Raw genomic sequence first — 24,500 nt, forward strand, 5'->3', positions numbered from 1 at the left:
ATCCAGCTCTCATGAGAAAGAAGCTAACATCTGCCCGTGATGTTGAATGGCATTCGTATTGTTAAATTCCACAACCCATCAACATCATGTGCATTGCCATTGGTCAGAAACATAATTTGACCAGCCATATGGTGAGCAAATCACCTCCTGACTCCCCAAAGCCTCTCCAACATCTACAAGACCCAAATTAGGAGTGTGATGGAATGCTTCCCACTTGCCTTTATGGATGCAGTTCCCAAAACACTCAAGAAGCTCACCAACATCTGGGATAAGGCAGCCCACTTGATCCCATCCACCATCTGAAACATCTGGACCCTCCGTCGTGGTAGCAGCGTGCACCATCCACAAGATTCACTGCAGCGACTTGTCAAGGCTTCTTCGACAGCACCTTCCAAACCCCCAACCTCTACACCTAAAAGAAAAAGGGCAACACACACATGGAAACACCACCACCTGCAAGTTCTCCTCACAGTATCATTTTCCGAATTTATTTTCCTCTGGTCAGCTTACCGACGTGGAAGCTGTGCATTATTCTAGGTCGTCAACTCAATGAGCTCTTATGGTCTTACAGCTCGGCTTGATTTCAATCAGAGCCACGGGGAGGACAAATATTAAAAATAATCCCCCCCCAACAGAGAAGCTCAGGTCCTTGAAATTGGGCACGGCACAATCCTCGTTTGGAGTGGGTTTGAGGCGTTGGTTGTGGGTGGATGGGAGGCGGGTCTAAGCAAAGAAATGCAGCAGAGAAAGAAGAAATATTGAGACAAGATGGTTTGTCTGTTTGACTTCAAAAAAAATTGGTCAACTCAGAGAATTTACAGTACAGAAGGAAGCCCTTCGGCCCATCGAGTCTTCACCGGCCCTTGGAACGAGTACCCTACTTAAGCCCACACCTCCACTCTATCCCCGTAACCCCACCTGACGTTTTTGGACAGTAAGGGGAAATTTAGCATGGCCAATCCCCCTAACCTGCGCACCTTTGGACTGTGGGAGGAAACCGGAGCACCCGGAGGAAACCCACGCAGACACAGGGAGAACGTGCCGACTTCGCACAGGCAGTGACCCAAGCTGGTAATCGAACCTGGGACCCTGGAGCTGTGAAGCAACAGTGCTAACCACTGTGCTACTGTGCCGTCCTGTGGCATACTTAAAAAGATAAGAGGGACCTGAAAGAGCAGGATTTATTTTCTGGAGGGTGTGTTTGGGGGGGGGGGGGGGGTGCTGGTGCCAGGGGCTTGTGGAAGGGTGCTCGGCCATCTGGAAAACTTTGGCCATGAATTTCCTCAGACCCTCTGCCAATACGTGGCCATAATTTGGATGGTTGGAGTGACGGAAACATTCTGAGTGCGTTTGAAGAATTCCTTTTTAGAATTTATTTGGGGTAACAGCTTGAAGGGAGTGGGCCCGTTCTAAAATGTTTTCTCTTCAACTCCACCGCTGTTTCTTGATGGTCAGCCGAATGTGATTTGCATTTCCTGTTTAATCCTTTGTCCGTCCCCCCACCCCCACCCCACCCCCACCTAAGTATACATGTTCTGTTCTGTATCCCTCAGATCTCTTTCCACTGCCATGTGCAAGCATGAACATTTTTGAGATTTTAACACTAGATATTTCCCTGGGCTTTAAGTAGATTGGCAAACGCATCTGTAAATTGGAGTGTACCTTTAATTTACCCAGTATTGAGGTAAATGCAGTGAGCATAGGAGTTGATGGAAACCTTTGCCATTGTGTTTTTATTTACTAGATTTTTGGTGTGCAACAATGTGATTGCCTCATCTTCAGGAAAGCAGAAGAATAAATCTGTTATTGGAGCACAGCTTATGCAATAAACAGCTGGATTTATTGAACAGTAAACAGATTAAGGAGGTAAATACAAATAGTTGATTTACAGTGAGCATTCTCCTTGGGAAAGTGACAATAGTAAAGGCACATTTCCTGTGCCAGTAATCATTGTAAACTGGACTGGACGTGCAGTTCCTTCCCGTACCGGCCTCCCCGAACAGGCGCCGGAATGTGGCGACTGTCGTGTTGGGTGTTCCGATGCACAAATGATCCAACACGGCTGTTGATGGTACAACTCTGTTTTATTGTCTTAACAACGACAACTACTAACTGCTGGCTTGGGTACGTGCTTCACCAGCTAACCTGTGGACCCAGTCCTATCCCTATCTTAGTGAGGCACTCAGCACATGGTCTATGTCTGAGTGGCACACTGTCAGCTCTGTGCTCTGAGCTATCTCCTGGTAGAATGAGCAGGAACTGTGGTGTTCCCTGTTTTATAGCGCCTGTGCTCTCACTGGTGATTGGCTGCAATGTTATGTGTGTGCTGGTTGGTCCAACTACCTGTCCATCAGTGTGTGTGTGATTGCACCATGATATGCTGATGTGGATATCATGACATCCCCCCCTTTCACAAGGATATGTGCCTACATGCCAATAAATAGAAATGTGTACTGAGTGCATCTGAGTATGTGTGTGCAATATTTACAACATGTACATGAGGCTAAACTATATACAGAGGAAGGTGTCAGGTGCAACATAGCAACGAGGTTGTACCAATAACAGAACAAATGCAATCAGCAAACGACGAGAGAAAACTTCTGGAACAATGAACGACAAGAAAAGAAACTCGTTAACAGTACTGTAAAACAATTCGGCGAGTCCAATGCGCTAACAGGCTCATAAGTCAAGTCTCTCAGGTGGGCGACAAATTCGGGTTGACCGTTAGGATGGCACACCAGTCATCGCCCGGATCAATGCTGTGCACTGGCAGCGGCTGGTGGTTCCGACTTGGGACATCCGGTTCTTGTGGATTACCGCAACGCAGAAGGGCTCCCTGTCTTCGGTATCGCTGGTCTGCATACTATCAGATTTAGACTCAGTGTAGGGGGGCTGAATCGCCCGCACGTCCCTGTGAGGCTGGTGGAATTGTTGGGAGTTGGCAGGTTGAGCTGCTCGACAGCAGGCAGCGTAGTGGCTCATCCTGCCACAGCGGAGGCATTGTCGCACTTTGGCCGGACATTGCCGCTTTAAGTGGGCGGAGCCACATTTGCCGCACGTTGTGACGTCATGGCGTTCGTTGCGCCACAGCGCATGCGCGGTGTGGTCCTGCGTAGAGCGCGCCTGCGCATCACGTCCCTCTGCGTCAACGTCCCTTCTTGTGGCGCGTACAAGCGCGGGAGGCCTCGGAAAGCACACGAAATGGCCGCCCTCGTCCGGGCCGCGGGCCGGGAGGAACTTGATCGACTGGACCCGCTCCGCCTCGTAGGACCCGTGCCGTGCCGTTTCGGCCGCCTGGATTTGGGAGTACCGGCTGGTCGCGTTCTCATTGAGGACGCAGGTCTCGATGGCAGTCGCTAGAGTGAGCCGCTTTATTTTAAGGAGCTGCTGGCTTAGGGTGTCCGAAATGACCCCAAATTCTATCTGATCCCGTATCATGGAGTCGGAGGTGGCCTCATAGCCGCAGGACTGCGCAAGGATACGGAGGTGTGTCAAGTAAGATTGGAAAGGCTCATCCTTACCCTGCAGGCGCTGCTGGAAGAGGTAGCTCTCGAAGCTCTCATTGACTTCCACGCTGAAGTGTTCCTCGAAATTCAGATGCACCATCTTATATTTTGTCTTGTCCTCGCCTTCCGCGAATGCCAGGGAGTTATTGATGTGGATGGTGTGTTGCCCCGCCGTGGAGAGGAGGAGGGCGATCTTCCTGGTGTCCGGTGCATTCTCCTTGTCTGTGGCTTCTAGGAAGAGCTGGAAGCGCTGCTTAAACAGCTTCCAGTTTACTCCAAGATTTCCAGCGATTCGGAGCGGCTGCGGCGGACTGATGTTTTCCATGGAGCAGGATGGCGGATTTCTGAAAGGGTGCAAGTAGGTCTCACAGTCGCTGGTTAGCTTCCACTACTGGTATCATGTCGCGGTGGGTGTTTCGATGCACAAATGATCCAACACGTCTGTTGATGGTACAACTCTGTTTTATTGTCTTAACAACGACAACTACTAACTGCTGGCTGAGGTTCGTGCTTCACCAGCTAACCTGTGGACCCAGCCCTATCACTATCTTAGTGAAGCACTCAGCACATGGTGTATGTCTGAGTGGCACGCTGTGAGCTCTGTGCTCTGAGCTATCTCCTGGTTGAATGAGCGGGAACTGTGGTGTTCCCTGTTTTATAGTGCGTGTGCTCTCACTGGTGATTGGCTGCGATGTTATGTGTGTGCTGGTTGGTCCAACTACCTGTCCATCAGTGTGTGTGTGATTGCACCATGATATGCTGATGTGGATATCATGACAGCGACTAGGGGCTTTTCACAGTAACTTCATTGAAGCCTACTTGTGACAATAAGCGATTGTTGTTGTTCTATCAACACTGTGCCTCATGTTGACCCATTGACTTTGGTCCATCCTCTATCCACAATGGCTCCAGGACAGCAGCTGAGCTGAGCAAAGACTGTCGAATGTGAAGCCAACTCCTGGGTCTAGAGGTGTCCATCAAGTAGACTGCGGACAATTAAAGCCTCTGAACCCCCAGCTCTCACCTCACATTCCATTCCTCACTCACTCGTAGCCTGGGCCCCTCGTCGATCCTGGGCCTCTGGTGGGTTCAATTGCCCGGTGGTACTGATGGCAATGGAGAATTTTCATAAGGCACAGGGAGTCTACACCCAGTTGAATAAAAGAAACAAAGGTTTATAAACGAGGCTTAAAGTACACTGCTCCCAATGGTACCCAGCCGGATCTGAGGATGTCGGTCCCGAACTGGCCGACCTTATATACAATGTCAATTAAGCTTCCCCCTGCACCCTTAGCAGGGAAGCTAATATTCCACAAAGGACGCTAGGAATACAATTGTCCCCACCCCATAAGGTCCTTGCGGATGCAGGTTATGACAGAGAACTTCCAGCATTTGATTGGTTGGCAGCTTATCAGCGTTGGGGGTGGGAGGCTGGGGCAGGGGCGGGATTTACTCTCCTTGGGATCCGAATCCAAGGGAAGGTCCAACTCTGGCCACTGAACTGCCCGATATGGTGGGCCTTCCTCAGCAGGGGTATCACAGGGCGTCCGCCAGTTCCGCCAGAGCAAGGGGGACCTGGCCCCGGAGGGTGCCCCCATGGTGGCCTGGCCCGCGATCGAAGCCCACCGAACCGCAGGCGGGCCTGTGCCGTGGGAGCACTCTATTCCTCTGCGCCGGCTGGTGTACCGGTCCGCGATGGCCGTCGTGGAGATGAACCCCCCCCCCCGCGCATGCGCGGGGATGATGCCAGCTCATGCTGGCGCTCCCGCGCATGCGCCAACTCGCGCCAGCCGGCGGAGGCCCTTCGGCGCCGGTTGGCGTGGCGCCAAGCCCCTTCCGCGCCGGCCGGTGTGGCGCAAATTACTCCGGTGCCAGCCTAGCCCCTGAAGGCGCGGAGGCTCCCGCACCTTTGGGGCGGCCCGACGCCGGAGTGGTTCACGCCACTCCTTCGCACCAGTGTTGCCCGCCCCGCCGGTTTCCGAAGAATCCCGCCCCTGATTACTGAACCCGTCCATTCTTATGTGTGTCAACTTAAAAGGGTTAGAACCTACAAAATATAATATACAGAGCCAAGAATGCATTCAGCAGGTAGAGTGTGATTTTCTATTTTTTTTCTTAGGATATGTTTTATTTACAAAATTTAGAAAGATCCATTCCAAAACATTGCAAATTGAAAATTACAGAAGGTACAATCAAAATTCAACTTGTCTCCATATGGTTCACTCAGAGGTACCTCAGTACAATTGCAATGCTCCTGATATTTACAATATACAATCCAGATCCAGCATGCAGCCTGAGGGGTATAGATCCAGCCCCACAGTAAACTGTGACTGAAAGACAGCAACCTTCCCCCATAATGTGCAGTTTTTATTTTATCTTTTGTTGCATAAAAATACTTTATTCATAAAATATCTGAAAGGACATTGCAAACATTTCAAAATGGCCATCACGGAACGTGGGCATCACAGTGGTCAGCACTGTTGCTTCACATCGCCAAGGTCCTGGGTTCGATTCCCGGCTTGGATCACTGTCTGTGCGGAGTCTGCAAGTTCTCGCTGTGTCTGCGTGGGTTTCCTCCGGGTGCACAAGTTTCCTCCCGCAAGTCCCGTAAGACGTGCTTGTTAGGTGAATTGAACATTCTGAATTCTCCCTCAAGTGTACCCGAACAGGCATTTGAGTGTGGCGACTAGGGTGATTTTCACAGTAACTTCATTGCAGTGTTAATGTAAGCCTACTTGTGACAATAATAAAGCTTATTATTATTAATAATATTCAAGCTTTCAACATAGATCATATTGTACTCTGAGGTGCTTCAATACAGTCAAAGGAACTTATGGGCCAATTTAGCTCGGTTAGCTGGACAGCTGGCTTGTAGGCAGAGCGAGGCCAACAGCGTAGGTTCAATCCCCCTACCAGCTGAGGTTATTCATGAAGGCCCCACTTTCTCAACCTTGACCCTCGCCTGAAGTGTGGTGACCCTTAGGTTAAACCACCACCAGTCAGCTCTCCCCCTCAAAGGGGAAAGCAGCCTGTGGTCATCTGGGACTATGGCGACTTTACAGGTTATTAGAAAGAGTGCAATGGTGTCTAAGTTGTCCATATAGATCAAGTTGCACTCTGACATGCTTCAATACAATAATGTGCAGTTTTTAATAGAAGATCTAACCTCATATCTCACCAGCCACTAGGTTAACCAGCAGAGGAAAAATGGTCAAAGCAATCCCATCTTAGTGTTAGTATAGCTAAAGAGGTACACTGGATGCTGTTGTCATAGAGGTCTGCAGCACAGAAAAGACCCTTTGGTCCATCACATCTGCGCAGCCACCTAAGTATTCGAATCCCATTTTTCAGCACTTGGTCCATAGCCCTGTGTGCCTCGGCATCTCATTTACACATCTAAATGCTTCTTAAATGTTATGAGGGTCTCTGCCTCCACCACTCTTACAGAGACTGAGTTCCAGACTCCCACCACCCACTGGGTGAAAAGATTTTCCCTCACATCCACTCCAAACCTGCTTTCCCTTGTCTTAAATCTATGCCCCCCTGTCAATGATCCCTCCACTAAGGGGAAAAGGTTTTTCCTGTCTACTTTATCTATGCCCCTCATAATTTTATACATCTCAATCATGCCCCCCCCACCCCCTCCCCCCAGTCTCCTCTGCTCCAAGGAAAACAACTCCAGTCTTTCCAATCTTTTTTCATAACGAAACCTCTCCAGTCCAGGCAACATCCCGGTTTCCAGTGCTATCCCATCCCTCCTATAATGTGGATTCCAGGACTGCACACAATATGCTAACTGTGGCTTTTGGAGTCTGATGTCAGGCATGTGAATGACGTTGCACCCAGCATTGTTGGTTTGAGTGATTAGCGCCTCGATGCTGGGTGTGGTGGCCTGGGGTTGGGAGGGGACACTGCAGTTGGATCATCTTTCTTCCCAGCGGATTTGGAAGGCCTTGTCGAGGGATGGCTGGTGGTGCTTTCGCATGTGTCAACAGCCTTCCATTGCTGTGACTGTGGCTCATGTCAGTGTGGTTGTTGGAGGGTGCTAGCTGTGGCTCAGTCTATTGCCCTCCTGCCTCTGAGCCAGAAGGTTGAGCTCCATTCTACAAACTTGAGTATAACATCTGGGCTGATGCATCAAGGTCTGCCACACAAGGTCTTTAGGGGGGTGGGGGTATGTTCAAGTGAGACACAGTGTAAAACATCTCTTTCGAGGAACAGCAGAGATATTTTCCCCAGTGTTCTATCCAATATTTATCCTTCATTTGACGTTGTAAGAAAAGTGTGACCTTGCTGAGCCCAAACTGACTCCTACCTTTCTCAATATTCCATCAATAGCAGCTCATTGTTTGTGAAATGCTTTGGGATGGGTTGCATTACATGAATGCGAGTCTTTCTTTTATGTTATCTTATTTCCCCTGTTAAATTATGCTTAACAGTGCTCCTGCAAAGCACTGTGGGATGTTTTGCTGTGTTAAAGATGCTATACAAATGCAATCTTTTGTGGGTTGATAGATAAATCACAGGGATCTGTGGAAAAATGATTTTAAAAATTATTACTGTTGCAAAATGAAATGCGTCTGGGCAGAGTCTTTTGACTCCTGCTTTTGAATATTTAAATTTTAATGGACAAGCCCTGATGATTGCACGCTGGACCAAGTGTAAATGCATCAAAGTAGCAACTGAACTAAAATCGATGGACGCAATCAAGCTTTTTTTTTACTAATCTTGTCAATTTAATTGTGTGTGTTTGTTCAGCTCCCTCATGCTGTCAAGTATGGTAACTGCTCCGAGTCAATTCCGCTGGCAAAACCATGAGACTCAATGATTAAACCTAAAGATTCTCTCTTGTTTCTTGGACTACTGGGTGAATGAGTCAAAATAATGTTCTTTAATCTCTGAGACCGGAGTTCAAATCCAGCCCACGCTAATGTAGTGAATGACTTCTCTATTTGACAGCTTTGTGGCTCTAAGTGGAATGAATTAGGTTTACCTTCATCAATTTCTCTATTGAACGGGTAGTCGACAGTATAAAACTGTCGACATTTCCACATAATTAACATTAAATTGATAGTATCACTCAGAGATACCATTATGACTGAGAATTCATATCAGAGTGTAGGAGCTGGAAGTAAAACATTATTTTACATAACAGTTTGGAGAGAGCTTGACTTAGACGTTCCCTGAGCCTCAACGGGTCGGCCCAATAATTGGCCCGCCTGATATTTGGCCTCTGGTTGACTTGAGTGAGGACTGATGACTGCTGGCATCTTCTGGCAGGCAGTTCATTGGCAAAGACATTTGAATTCAAGCAAGTGCTTAAAAGGGGAAGACAAATGGGGTTGGTGGGTGGTGGGTGGGGGGGGGGGGGGGGGGGGGGAGGATATGGGACTGGGAGCGGATGAATGATTGGGAGGGGGATGACTGTTAAAATGAAGTTAGGACAGTGGGGGAACAGGAAGATTGGGGCATTGAGAGGGGGGATTGGGAAGAGACTGGGAGAGGATACAAGTTACAGTCAGTTGCATGGTTTTAATGTGCTCCTCTCAACCACATTGAGATGAATATTTTTTTTTTACAAACTTACCCTTTTGATGGTGAGCTGCAGTTTTCACTTAACCTTCTCAACTGTAGACTGATAACTGTGGAAGGCTACACATTTACTTTGATTGAACGTATGGTTTTGCCTCCTCATTTTTCCATTGATGCCTCCATTAAAGGGGCAGACAACTATCTTTAAGACATGTTAAAAGTTTGTCTGCCAGTAACAGGAATGGACTGCACATCTCCCACTTTGCTTGGAGAATGTCGATGTTTAGGCCGAGGTTAATACAAATGAAAAGGTTAACATTGCCAAATAGGGGCAGCACGGTGGCGCAGTGGTAGCACTGCAGCCTCATGGCGCCGAGGTCCCAGGTTCGATCCCGGCTCTGGGTCACTGTCCGTGTGGAGTTTGCACATTCTCCCCGTGTTTGCGTGGGTTTCGCCCCCACAACCCAAAGATGTGCAAAGTAGGTGGATTGAACATGCTAAATTGCCCCTTAATTGGAAAAAATGAATTGGGTACTCTAAATTTATTTTTAAAATTAAAAATAAAACATTGCCAAATAGAAGGAACAGGGACAGAAATAAGTGAACACAGATGCTTTGCTCACTGGGGAGCAGGAGCACTCTGAGAGGAAGAGAGTCAATCCGACTCTCACTCATGTTTCTGGCATTGATCCAGTTGGAATTACTGAAATTGTGGCAGAGTGCGGTCCCACTGACGAGGAAAAACAGAAAAAGGAACTGAATGCATGAATTGAAAATGGATTTTGCTTTTAGAAGTGGGTTGTTAGCAATTGAGAATGGAAAACAACGCAGAAAAGAAAACTTGATGATATTCAGCATTTAGAACAAAATAGCACCATGGGAAATTGGCATGATAGCAACTGTTAATAATGTCTAGATGAGGCCTTCTTCCTTATAGTCTAGATGATGGTTACAGACAAGTAAATCATGGGCGTTGGTGTTAGTTGAAGAGACACAGGTAGGTGTGTGCTGCAGCATTCTCAGAGTCATGTGGACAATAGAGTTTCCTGGACTTGTTAAATCATCTTTGGATATTCCTGATGCAGAGGTGCCAAGGAGGCTTTTCTTCATTTTGTTTCTTCATTGTGCTGTTCACACTATGTTTCCCCATTGGTCCCTCCTCCTTCTCCCCCCCCCCCCCCCCCCGCCGGCTTGTAAACCGCTGAACTACAGCATTGAGAAGTCTTTGGCACAAGATGATGACCTTGGAGAACCTCAGGAGTACCTGAGCGCAAGGTAGATTTCACCTGTCGAAACATCGGCAGTGCTGGTTCAGGCTGCCAGCGGCATGTTCTGTGTTGTATTTCTGCCCAAGACTGCTGTATGGATCTGGACTGAAGAGGGTGACCCTGTTCTTGAAGGGACCGTCCTCCCAGTGTCTGCCTTCATCTTCAATTGAGCCTAACACGGTTCGACTTAAAATAAAAACATGTGATTGCTGCCTGGGAAAGGGGCATTGTCAAGCATGACAAGGCTTTGATGGAAACCATCTTTCTGTTGGTATAGTCTACAGGATTGCACGGTAGCACAAGGGGCTAGCACTGTGGCTTCACAGCGCCAGAGTCCCAGGTTCGATTCCCCGCTGGGTCACTGTCTGTGCAGAGTCTGCACATTCTCCCCGTGTCTGCGTGGGTTTCCTCCGGGTGCTCCACTTTCCTCACACAGTCCAAAGACGTGCAGGTTAGGTGGATTGGCCATGATAAATTGCCCTTAGTGACCAAAAAAGGTTGGGAGGGGTTATTGGGTTACGGGGATAGGGTGGAAGTGAGGGCTTAAGTGGGTCGCTGCAGACTCGATGGGCCGAATGGCCTCCTTCTGCACTGTATGTTCTATGTTGTATAATACAGGATTGTACCTGGGGAATGAGGGCCGTATCACTGCTGTTGATGACCCTCCTGTATTTCAGATAATATGGCAATGCAGTGAAATTAGACAATGCCATTGGGAAAGCATGATGTGGAGATACTGGGGTGTTGGACTGGGGTGAGCACAGTTAGAAGTCTTACAACACCAGGTTAAAGTCCAACAGTTTTGTTTCAAAACACTAGCTTTCAGAGCACTGCTCATTCACCTGAGGAAGGAGCAGTGCTCTGAAAGCTAGTGATTTGAAATAAACCTGTTGGACTTTAACCTGGTGTTGTAAGGCTTCTTATTGGGGAAGCGGATAGCACTTCTGCTCTACTGATTTCCGGTTGAAGAATGAAATAACTTTGCCTTTATAAAGTATATTTCACAGCCTGAAGGCTTCCCAAAGGGTTCGAAAGCCAATGAAGTACTTTTTGAACTGTCATCACCATTGAAATATAGGAAATGCAGAAATCAATGAACGCGCAGCAAGACCCTGGAGCAACAGTTAAATAATAGGCGCATCATTGTTTTGTAGATGTTGGTTGAAGAGTAAATGTTGGCTGGGACACCAGTGAGCCCCCTCTGTTTTCCTTTTACGCCAGAGATGGAAGACAGGAGCCAAACCTTTCTGGGCGTTCCGGCCGGTGGGATAATCCATGTCCCGCAAAACCCCCACAGGTGGCTCCCCGGTGGTGAAGGGTGCGCACAACGGGAAAACCCATCGACAGCAGCGAGACGGGAATATCCTGCCGCTGGTCAATGGTGGGCTGATTCCACCACCGCAAAGCAAGCCGCAGGGGCGGCAGGGGAGGGGGTGGAGGGCTGGGTATCCCATCCAGAGGTCATTAGCAGCTACGGCAATGTAGCACTCCCTCAGTGTTATATTGAATTGCCTGTCAAGATTATGCGCTCAAGCTTCTGGGAATGCGATTTGGACTCAAATCTTTCTGCCTCCTGGGTATATTTGTGAACAGATAGTTCCACTATCTTGTGAACTAGCTTGGCACAAACTGAAGGCTGTTTGTGGGCCTGTAGATATCACTGGTGGCCTTTGGGTGGCATGACCTGTGCATGGTTTTGAGGACCTTGGGCGAGCACCATTTGGTACAGGTCCCCAAAAACGTAGACCAAATGGAACGGCACTCGTGGGGGTCTCCAAAGAGATCGGAGGCCCCCAGTTGCATGCCCTTTAGGCAGGGTGGTGCCCTAGCACTGCTGGTACCAACTAGGTACCCTGGCAGTATCAAGGTGCCAAGCTGGCATAAGGGCAGCACGGTAGCATTGTGGATAGCACAATTGCTTCACAGCTCCAGGGTTCCAGGTTCGATTCCGGCTTGGGTCACTGTCTGTGCGGAGTCTGCACATGCTCCCCGTGTGTGCGTGGGTTTCCTCCAGGTGCTCCGGTTTCCTCCCACAGTCCAAAGATGTGCAGGTTAGGTGGATTGGCCATGATAAACTGCCCTTAGTGTCCAAAATTGCCCTTAGTGTTGGGTGGGGTTACTGGGTTATGGGGATAGGGTGGAGCTGTGGGCTTGGGTAGGGTGCTCTTTCCAAGAGCCGGTGCAGACTCGATGGGCCAAATGGCCTCCTTCTGCAATGTAAATTCTATGAAATTCTATGAAATCACTGGCCGTCGCTGAATCAATAGCATCTGTTCCATGTTCTTCTTTGCCCCTCTCATATAAATCTCACGGGATGAAGGAGAAGAGAGTATCCCCCTGTAACTTCCAATACGACAGAAATATGAGTTATCGATCTGTCCTCAACAAGCTTACTGCACTGCAAGGGCAGTATAGAATACTAGAAAGATCACAGAGCCCTTTCTTAACTGGGACATTATATATTGAGCTGAGCTATTAAGCTCATGCAATTCTCCGACGAGAGAGAGAGCATACATTGCGGACAGGCAACTAGGTCAGCGTTTAAACCCAGTAAGGGGTTGATGGAAAGCAGACAACGGTGCCCCCAATGATTGCCACAATGCCTGCACAATGCTCACCGGTGTAAGAACTTTTACCAGGGGAAATATCAAAGCATATGCCTTTGTAATTATACTAGAAACCTATATAATACTGCCTGCATACAGAGCTCAGTCTCTCGCTGTGCGAATGAATAGAGCACAATTATTCAGACAAAAAAATTGGTGCATTGGGAAACACCGCAGTCTTCAGATCGAACCAGTGAAAGTCAAAGCAGTAATATTGTTGGTTGTTGAACAATCGCACCTTGGATTTCGTTTATTGTATTAGCATACTGGGGTACAAATTGCCCTCATTTTTCAAGTGTAAATTAGGCATAAAGCATGCCAATTTAGCAGAGGGGTGAGGGGTGACTTTAGCCCAGTCAGCACAAGAATTGGTCCCACTGCTAAATTTGTGGGGCCTCTCTTCTTAGGCTGCCACCCAACAGGTTTTAAGACCCTTGAAAAGTAATTGCGGGGCCTAATGCTTGCAGAGAATCCTTTTAAAAGTTTGTCTCCCATGGTATTGGGTCAGAATTTGCTCAGGAATGTTCAGTGCACTCAGCAGCCGCCAAAAAGGGTAAAGAAAAATGTGTTTGGCGAAACCAACGTTAGAGTACCACGAGGAGCAGGAGAGCTCCCCGCAGCAGGCCTGTGGCTCAGCTGGGGGCCATTCCTGGCAAGACCGATGTTCTGACAATTATTTATCTGTCCATCGATCCTTGGGCCTCTTGCTTCTGGAGCACGCCAGCCACCAAAACCCCGTCCAATTCCTGTCCCGATGCATCAACTTTCTGAGAATTGTGAAAACCTTCATGACGAATGATGTTACATTGCGAATGTTCTGTTCTGCCGTAAGTTCCGATTCAGTGTTTGTTCAAAAAGCCCTGATTAATTATTGACTAACTCCTATAATACTCAAGAGAGTGAATGGTTTGGCATTGACAGGAACATTTCTTTTTTACCACAAACATCCAACCAGGCCGTTTTAGTAAAGGCATGCATGCCCTTTTCTTAGTCAGATTGCGAAGATTAAACATAGTCACTTTTTTATAGATGTGACAGTGAACATGTAAACGTTGGTCTTGGACTTGTGGAAATCTCGTTCCCACGGGTTGGAACACCAATCCCAGGACACCTTGCTAATCCCCCTGATTCTAGTGAGCCTGAATTGCTTCACTTCCTGAAGACCCAGCCAGTTTCATAATATACATATATTTCCTCAGGGTTTGAAACCGCAGTCATGAATATATCTGGAAAACAATTATTTCACGACACAGCCAGCATCATTCTATCTATAGACGCAGCAAGTAGGGATCTGGGAATCTTAAAGGGGCCATGCCATCACCGAGTAGTACTTGGTAAGATGTTTTTACTGACTCCTGGCATTGAGCAATGATAGGTTTATTCACGCAGTGTGTGTATAGTGTTTAATGCTACACATCTGTTAAACCTATATATTGTTACGACCTAATGTGGTTCTGCTGCCCCTTTAATTTACTTCAAAGTTGAACCCTTAACTCGAGGAGTTTTATAATTTTATTTTAAGGCCGACTCTGTTCCTGTTGCCCTTACTGCACCAAGTAATATAAACTTCATTGTTAAAATTATTTTTAGGTTGAAATTAATTTTTTTTTTTTAAATTTAAAAAACCCTGAGATTATGAACCTGACCATTAAAATGTTCCTGGCAAATGCTCACTGACCCCATGCACCGGGATTATACAAGATCCCAGGATTATTGATGGAAGATAATTTCCTCATTTGGAGTTTTGTATTAGTTGCGATTGCGTGGCTGGATGATGTAAGTGCACAGATTTTATATCACAAGGTTTTATGCTTACTCTAACTGTCGACGCAGGATTTGCAAACGGAAACACATGCACCTAGTTTCCCCAGTCTTCCCCTTGACTTCCTAGTTTGGGTATAAAAGTTAAAATGCGAAAGACGTATTAAGACAGGGCAGTGGCTCCAGCACTGGGTTGGGGCGGGGGGGGGGGGGGGGGGGGGGGGGGTCAGGGTTGGCACCCAGCCTGTTACTAATGGGCTTTAACAATCCCACAATCGATATGAGGTTGGGAAAACCTCAACTGAGTTCCAAGTGAATACAGACCGAAATAATTCAATTTGCCCACAAACTAATGACACTAAACTGGCTTTCTGAGGAGGCATGGGGTGGGGGTGGGGGAGGGGAGAGGCGGGGAGTGGGGGAGGTGGGCTGCGGTACTTGGTCTGGGAAATGACAGCAGAATCAATTCTGAAACTGGAGCTGGAAGTTACAGTATTGGGGCCAACAAGCAAAGCAGCTCCTACTCTGTATCTGGCCCATGTTCAGACCAAAACAGTTCAAAACAGTTCAGAGCAGTATTCTTATTTCCCTGTCTTACTGTTTCTTCTTTCCCTCCAATAGCAAACTCTCATCACAGCGTCATGTACTCAAAAGGCGATTTCACAACAAACATTTTTGGAGAGCACATAACTTTCCATTGTTTGTCTGAGGGGATTCTTTTCACATCACCACTATTCCATCTATCATGTTGTGCACCCCTCCCAATCTCAGCCCCTTCTAGGGATGGCTCACCACACACACACACACACACACACGAGGGGATGCATCTTTCCGCAAACTCTACTCCATCCCTTCTCATCACGTGCCTTTCTTTTGTCTTTGTCCAGGGCAAGTTTTCCCCGCAACAGGTGCGAAAGATCCCAGACCGGTGAGGGACGGGCCAACGTCAGAACTGTCACGGAATTCAAGGAGGGCGCTGTCGAGCTGGACAAGGGGTCGCTGCTGTGGGGAAGGAGGGATGGGGTATTTTCAGCAACCTAGTATGGATCACACCTCCATGAGTTCATCACATTCTGACAATTACAGTGAGTGACATTCCTCATGATCTTCTATTAAAACTCCATACTCTAGCTTCAGGCAGCAGAAGATTGAGACCCACAGGGGAAACCACCACATGTCCCAGGCCTCAGGCCTCGTCCGAAGAGGAAGCGGAGGACGAACCATCACAAGTGCTCACCCGCACCCTCCACCAACGCAGGGATACAAACCTCGGAGGGGCATGGTTCTAGATAAGGTTTCAGGCTCACCTATTGGAGAACACCTCACTGACACGTCCCCCGTGGCAGTTGGAGGCAGTGAGCAGCCGTGGTATCCGACACCTTGGCAGGCTGCTGGACACCCGCCACCCACTCAGTCCCCAGGCAGGTGATGAGCTTTCGGAAGCAGCCGCCAACTCAATGCTGGAGATACAGCAGCTGGCGATAGAACATCAGGCAGTCACTCAGCATAAAGGATGGAGGAGCCCATCCCCGTTCTCTCTGATGTTCTCGCTCCGACATTGCCAGCATCCCAAGTCACCATGGGAACGTTGGCGATCGCTACAGGTTTTGCCCAGATTTGCACTCGGCCCCGGACTCCATGGCCACACACCATGATGGGCACCAGCGAGGTGTAGGTGACAGGCTGAGGTGCCTTGGCCTCCGTCTATATGCCCTATCTCCTCGAGGGAGTATTGCTGTTACAGCACTGCTAACTGTTTGAGCTTCCAATGGGTTTCTTCGGAAGATCTTCCTCCTTTCTCTGTAATAAGAATCCAATTCGCTCTTGCTGACTAAAAGGTTCATGGGCATGCTCAGAAAGGCCCCCTTATTCCTGTAGTGCACTCCTCCCATGCCGCCTCAGACCCTGCCCATTCAGAGTCACTTCTTCTTTCGATTTCTGACTGTGCCATAACTCTAGTAGAGCAAGATAGTGGCTCTGACCCACTATTTCACGATGTAGCGCCCTCATCCTGTTATTCTCCAGCCTCCTCCAATAATACTGGCTGCGATAATCGCTGAGGTCGCCATTCCTACCCTCCACCTGAGCCCATCACTGCCAATGCTCCCATGCCCCATCTGGAGGCTGTGTACACTGTCACCTACCGAGGTGAACGAAAGCCAGGAAAAGCCTCACACACCCAAAAACACATTTATTATATGTTCCCAAATATAGGCTGCAGATGTCTCCCGTGACCATCACCATTCCTTCTCCCATCATTCCTCCTGCTTCTTCACCTCCTCGCAAAGCCTTCCAACCCCTCTGCCTGCCATTGTGCCCCTTTCCCTACCCCCTGAAACCCCTTGCAAATCCTTCCTCCCCCATTCATCTCACCCCCACCACCCCTCCACCCGAGTGTAGCCGTCACTCAGCCCTGCCTGAGTGCAGCTAGAGTGCTGTCCTTCTGGTCAATGGTGGCCCACAGTGAACAGGCCACCCCTACACCCCCCCACCCCCGGTTGCAATAATGATCAGTATCTGAAAGTTGAGCCCTGCCTGAGTGTCGCTGCACAGTGGTGTCCTTGTGACTACGTCAGCAGGCTGTGCACATCCTCAGCTGTGTGGCATTCCACTGGCATTGCAAATACACATGCACAGCCCTACATAAATCACACTCAACTGAAAGTCACCAACCTTTTTCAAAGGAGCTGGACACCAATGTGATTTCCTGCTGGCGTGACACAAGATTGGAAGTCAGCTTGTGATTTTAGCGAGATGCTAATTTAGTGAGCATTTATAGAATTTACAGTGCAGAAGGAGTCTATTCAGCCCATCGAGTCTGCACCAGCCCTTGGAAAGAACACCCTAACTAACCCCCACACCTCTAACCTATCCCTATAACCCAGTAACCCCATCTAACCTTTTTGGACACTAAGGGCAATTTAGCATGGCCAATCCACCCAACCTGCACATCTTTGGATTGTGGGAGGAAACCAGAGGAAACCCTTGCAGACACGGGGAGAACGTGCAGACTTCACACAGGCAGTGACCCAAGCCGGGAATCGAACCTGGAGCTCTGAAGCAACAGTGCTAACCACTATGTTACCATGCCACCTGGTGAGATGGTAGTGAATGCAAATGACATTCATGACACTGAGAACCTGACCTGTCATTAACCCGCCATTTTTATGCTGGTGGGTGTCCGATTTTTTGGCTTCCACTAGAATCCCCGCTTCTGCCCACCAGGACAGCCATTCCGGGCGGGATGGGAAAATCCGCCCAGGGACCTTTCTATCAGGACAAAGATTGGTAATTAATAACACCTGTATTAGATTTGAGGCACTTATCTGAAAGTGGCATCAATCTTGTTGCTATGCAGGATCAATGAGAGGTTGGAGCTGAGGGAATGGAGACTGCTAACATTAGCATCTTGATTGAACTGCCAATAACAGTGACAATTATTAAAGAATGCAAACCTTTATTGCTGGTTCAAATCAATCAGAGAGGTCTGAAAGGGCAACCTTTGTACCGCCTGTTCCAGCTGCTGATGTTTCACTATCAATACAAAGGCTGAATCATTTTGCAGTTATCAACTTTGATGAGTCTGCACTGATCATGTTGTAATGTTGCACCTTCAGTGCCATCAATGGGCAGCACGGTAACATAGTGATTAGCACAATTGCTCCAGGGTCCCAGGTTTGATTCCCGGCGCGGGTCACTGTCTGTGTGGAGTCTGCACGTTCTCCCCGTGTCTGCGTGGGTTTCCTCCGGGTGCTCTGGTTTCCTCCCACAGTCCAAAGATGTGCAGGTTAGGTGGATTGGCCGTGCTAATTTGCCCTCAGTTTTGGATCGGTTTACTGGGTTATGGGGATGGTGTGGGCTTGGGTAGGGTGCTCGTTCCAAGAGCCGGTGCAGACTCGATGGGCCGATTGGCCTCGTTCTGCACTGTATAGTCTATGAATTGTACTAAGCATACTTCAGAATAGAGGAGTTATCCCTGCTGTCCTCACTACATTCGTCCCTCAATCAAGATTGGAGGTGGAATTCTTTTTGAGCAACATCGCAAAATAGGCGGTAGTGAATTAACAGGACCTTAAACTCTTCCCCCAAATTTATTTCCGATTCAGAAGTTGGGGCTTTTGCCAATTTACTGTCACCGACCACGAAGCATTTCTCCTCCAGTTATCTTTCATTGCTTCCATTGTTGTGGGTGGAACCTTGTTGTGTCAGCTGTGACTCAGCAGCATTCTTGCCTCTGAGTCAGAAGGTTCTGGGTTCAAATCACACTCCAATACTTGAGCACAAAACTCTAGGCTGACACTCTGGTGCAGGACTGAGGGAGTGCTGCACGGTTTGAGATGTCGCCTTTCAGATGAAACGTTAAACTGAAGCCACCTCTGCCCTTCCGGGTGAATGTAAAAGATCTCAAAGCACTATTCTGAAGAAGAATAGGGGAGTTACCCTTGATGCCCTCCCCTGACCAATATTGATCGCTCAGTCAGCTTCTCCGGTCATTGTCACAAAGCTATTTGTGGGAGCTTGTTGTGTTTCCTACATTGCAACAGTGGCTGCATTTTAAGAATACTTTTTTTTTAATTATTCACTCCTGGGATGTGGGCATTGCAGGCTGAGCCAGCATTTATTGCCCATCCCTAATTGCCCTTGAACTGATTGGCTTGCGAGGCCATTTTAGAGGGGGGGCAGTCAACCACATCACTGTGTGGGTCTGAAGCCACATGTAGGCCAGACCGGGTTAAGGATGGCAGATTTCCTTCTGCTGAAGGACAATAGGGAAGCAGATGGGTTTTACGACAATCAGCAATGGCTTCATGGTCATCGTTAGACGTTTAATTCCAGGTTCTTGTTGAATTTAAATTTCACCAGCTGCCATGGTGGGATTCGAACCTTGGACCTCAGAGCATTAACCTGGGTCTCTGAATTGCTAGTCCAGTGATAAAGTCCGAGGATGTGCAGATTGGGTGGACCGGCCATGCTAAATTGCCCCTTAGTGTCCGGGGGTTGGGTGGGGTTATGGGGATGGGGCGCAGGAGTGGGCCGACATAGGCTGCTCTTTTGAACCCGATGGGCCGAATGGCCTCCTTCTGCCTGTAGGGGTTCTATGATGTAAAGGGATATGGGGATAGTGAGGGGGGGGGGGGAAGGGCATTGAAGTGGAATATCAGCCACTATCGTTTGAATGGGAGAGCAGGCTCAATGGGCTGAATGACCTGCATTGCCCTGACCATTCCACATAACCATTTATCATTTCATATTGGGGCACCAAGTATGATGGGGGCAGGTAATATTTTGCCGTAGATTATTCTCTGCAATTCAAGTTGTTTGTGTATGCTATTTTATTTTATGGGACTTTTGCTTTACTGCCGTTACAACATAGTCTAATTCTTTGAATTTGAATACCTGCCACTAGGATAGTCAGAATAATCATTTGTATTTCTGGATTAAATGTAAAGGCAGTTACGATTTTAGACATTATTAGTTATTGGATTTACAAGGATGCAACAAAAATATTGTAAGTAAATATAGTTGGAACACAGATTCATTCCTTGTCTCAGTATTACTATAGATGCGTTCAGGAAAACGTTTGCAATTCCTCATATGCAGGATAAATCCTGAACTCATTTGCGTCCTTCTCTCAAATAAGTTTCAACAAGAGTTTGATGTAAAGATTAAGCTATACAGTCTGGGTGGGACTCATTATTTGAATACATTGGAATAGTTTTTATTGCATATTTAATTAGTTAGATCTCTGTAATCGGGCCATTTACTTTTGTTTATTTGTTTGTAATTTTTTTACACAAGCAACCAGTGTACCCAAAATGAGTTTCTGTTTGAATAACAGTGAAATTTAATTGAAATACTCAACAGGTGGGTCAGCACCTATGGTAGAAGAACCAAAATTAAAATTTCATGTCTCTAACCTTTTCAGAAATTTGGTTTTTAATCTTATTTGCGACTCTAGAAGTGTAATTGTTGAAATAGCAAGTAATTGGGGAAGCAGTTGGCTTTGAGAATACTTGTCTGCAGATTATCTGTGTTTCCTCGTGTTGATGAATTTATTGTCTGGGAAGTCTACTTTGGTTGCTGACTATTCAATCTGAAATGCACTGTTTCATAAATACCCAATTATATCTCCTATGGCTTAAAGCAGTGCAACCTGGTCAAAATTGTTTATAATTTCATACAAATTTCAAGGTTGTCTAATTGGTCAGTGGCTCTGCATGATTGAAGTTTTTTCAAATGTAAAGATTGAGCACTACTATTGAATAAACTACCAAAAACAGTTTTCTCTTGTGTATATGAAAACTAGCATTTGAATATGAAAAACGTATGTAAGCCATATTGGGTTGGAAATCTATTTCTCTATAATTTACCACCTGACAGTATAACTCGGTTGCTAGCACGGTAGCATAGTGGTTAGCACTGTTGCTTCACAGCACCAGGGTCGCGGGTTCGATTCCTGCTTGGGTCACTGTCTGTGCGGAGTCTGCACGTTCTCCTCATATCTGCTGGGTTTCCTCCGGGTGCTCCGGTTTCCTCCCACAAGTCCCAAAAGAAGTGCTGTTAGGGTTATTTGGACATTCTGAATTCTCCCTCCGCCTTCCCGAACAACTTCATTGCAGTGTTAATGTAAGCCTACTTGTGACAACAAAGATTATTATGGGCAGCACGGTAGCATAGTGATTAGCACAATTGCTTCACAGCTCCAGGGTCCCGGGTTCGATTCCCGGCTTGGGTCGCTGTCTGTGCGGAGTCTGCACGTTCTCCCTGTGTGTGGGTTTCCTCCGGGTGCTCCGGTTTCCTCCCACAGTCCAAGGATGTGCAGGTTGGGTGGATTGGCCATGCTAAATTGCCCTTAGTGTCCAAAATTGCCCTTAGTGTTGGATGGGGTTACGGTTATGGGGATAGGGGTGGAGGTTGGGAAGGGTGCTCTTTCCAAGAGCCGGTGCAGACTCAATGGGCCGAATGGCCTCCTTCTGCACTGTAAATTCTATGAAATTCTAATTCTATGAATACCACTAAGCCACACCTTCCCTGTCTGTCAAGCACTTCAGAACATTCCCAGATTGGTGCGATACAAGTGCAAATTCTTTCTTCCTGTATTCGCTGTCTTTCACAGTTTGCTTGCAGTTTGATGGGAAAAGAACATTTCAACAAAGAAAGCGCGAACGGGGATAGAGCAAAACTATTCTCATGAATTTCATATCAGGTAAAACATACTGGCTACACAGGAGTTATTTTGTGGCTGTAAACTCAAAGTTGGGCGGATGAACAAAGAATTTGAATTGTGCAGTGTTATTGATTTTTAATTTAGGGTCCTCTCAAAGGACAGATTTATAAATGCAGGTGGAAATGTCTATAATTTAGGCTATAAACAAGGTAAAAGGATTAAACTTGGCAAAACAAATTCGGGATGGCTAATAAATGCTGGGCCAGACTACAAAGCCCATACTCAGCAAATGAATGAAATGAGAAGGTTTTACATAAGGAATTCAAACTCAAATAAATGAATTAATGTGGAAACTGGTTGCTTCATGGAAGAAATTCCCCAGTGCTCACAAGTTTTAACAAAACCATTTATGGACCACTTCTGTCGTCTCCTACTCTCTCACAGGTGCTGGTTCAAATTGTGATATAGTTTCACAAGCGCCGTTTACCCTCAGCTACCTCATCCTAACCTACTTGGCTGACTGGCAGAAGGCAGAGAGTGGGGATAAAGGGGCCTTTTTCAGGATGGCAGCCGGTGACTAGTGGTGTGACTCAAGGGTTGGTGCTGGGACAACTACTTTTCACAATATACATTAATGATCTGGAAGAAGGAACTGAAGGCACTGTTGCTAATTTTGCAGATGATACAAAGATCTGTAGAGGGACAGGTAGTATTGAGGAAGCAGGCGGGCTACAGAAGGATTTGGGCAAAGAAGTGGCAGATGGAATACAATGTGGAAAAGTGTGAGGTTACGCACTTTGGAAGGAGGAATGGAGGCATGGACTATTTTCTAAATGGGGAAATGCTTAGGAAATCAGAAGCACAAAGAGACTTGGGAGTCCTTGTTCCCGATTCTCTTAAGATGCAGGTTCAGTCGGCAGTTAGGAAGGTGTAATGACTTAGGCCAGGCCTTTGAGATCAGCCAATTGGAATACGAGTTCCCTGATTAGTGGCCCAAACAATAACAGTGAGTGTCAGATCCTCTGCACTCCCAGTGTAGACAGCAAGCTGAATGCCCTCCCAGTGTAGACAGCAAGCTGAATGCCCTCCCGGTGTAGACAGCAAGCTGAATGCCCTCCCGGTGTAGACAGCAAGCTGAATGCCCTCCCGGTGTAGACAGCAAGCTGAATGCCCTCCCAGTGTAGACAGCAAGCTGAATGCCCTCCCGGTGTAGACAGCAAGCTGAATGCCCTCCCGGTGTAGACAGCAAGCTGAATGCCCTCCCGGTGTAGACAGCAAGCTGAATGCCCTCCCGGTGTAGACAGCAAGCTGAATGCCCTCCCGGTGTAGACAGCAAGCTGAATGCACTCCCGGTATAGACAGCAAGCTGAATGCCCTCCCGGTGTAGACAGCAAGCTGAATGCCCTCCCGGTGTAGACAGCAAGCTGAATGCCCTCCCGGTGTAGACAGCAAGCTGAATGCATCTGGTTGTTCGGTTGTTGGTTTTGTAAATAAAAGGAATTCTGGTGAAAGGACTTCTGCCTCCGTGGACTTATTACAGAAGGCAAATACAATGTTAGCATGCATGTCGAGAGGGCTAGAATACAACACCAGGGATATACTTCTGAGGCTGTATAAGGCTCTGGTCAGACCCCATTTGGTGTATTGTGAGCAGTTTTGGGCCCCAAAAGGAAGGATATGCTGGCCTTGGAAAGGGTCCATAGGAGGTTCACAAGAATGATCCCTGGAGTGAACAGTTTGTCGTATGAGGAACGATTGAGGACTCTGGGTCTGTACTCATTAGAGTTTAGAAGGATGAGGGAGGATCTTATTGAAACTTACAGGATACTGCGAGATCAGGATAGAGTGGATGTGGAGAGTATGTTTCCACTTGTAGGAAAAGCGAGAAGCAGAGGACACAATCTCGGACTAAAGGGACGATCCTTTAAAACAGAGATGAGGAGGAATTTCTTCAGCCAGAGGGTGGTGAATCTGTGGAACTCTTTGCCGCAGAAGGCTGTGGAAGTCAAGTCACTGAGTGTCTTTAATGTGGCGATGCCGGCGTTGGACTGGGGTGAGCACAGTACGAAGTCTTACAACACCAGGTTAAAGTCCAACAGGTTTGTTTCGATGTCACTAGCTTTCGGAGCACTGCTCCTTCCCCAGCATTCACCTGAGGAACGAGCAGCGCTCCGAAAGCGAGTGTCTTTAAGACAGAGATAGATAGATTCTTAATTAATAAGGGGATCAGGGGTTACGGGTTGAAGGCAGGAAAATGGGGATGAGAAAAATATCAGCCATGATTGAAAGGCGGAGCAGATTCGATGGGCCGAATGGCCTAATGCCGCTCCTATGTCTTATGGTCTACTTCATCCATTCAATATGCGGTGCTTTGGAGGCAGGTTTGCAGGCAGAGGGCACCGGGAAAATAAGAAGAAAACCTTGCCCAAACGGCTGGGCGTCGTGATTCCTCCGCCGGGTAGGTTTCCCGGGGGTGGGGGGGGGGGGGCACTGGGGTGGAGGTGTTACCCCTCCAAATAAATGTCCTGACAATTCTGGACCATTGATTTCTTTTGCTGTTGGGACCCTCCTGTGAGCGCCTCCATTTTGTGTTTTCTCTCACTCTCTCTCTTTCTCTTTCTCGCTTCCCCCAAACTGAGCAGTGCTCAACTCTCCCAAT

Source organism: Scyliorhinus torazame, chromosome 16 (genome assembly GCF_047496885.1).
Source record: "Scyliorhinus torazame isolate Kashiwa2021f chromosome 16, sScyTor2.1, whole genome shotgun sequence".
NCBI classification, from domain to species: domain Eukaryota; kingdom Metazoa; phylum Chordata; class Chondrichthyes; order Carcharhiniformes; family Scyliorhinidae; genus Scyliorhinus; species Scyliorhinus torazame.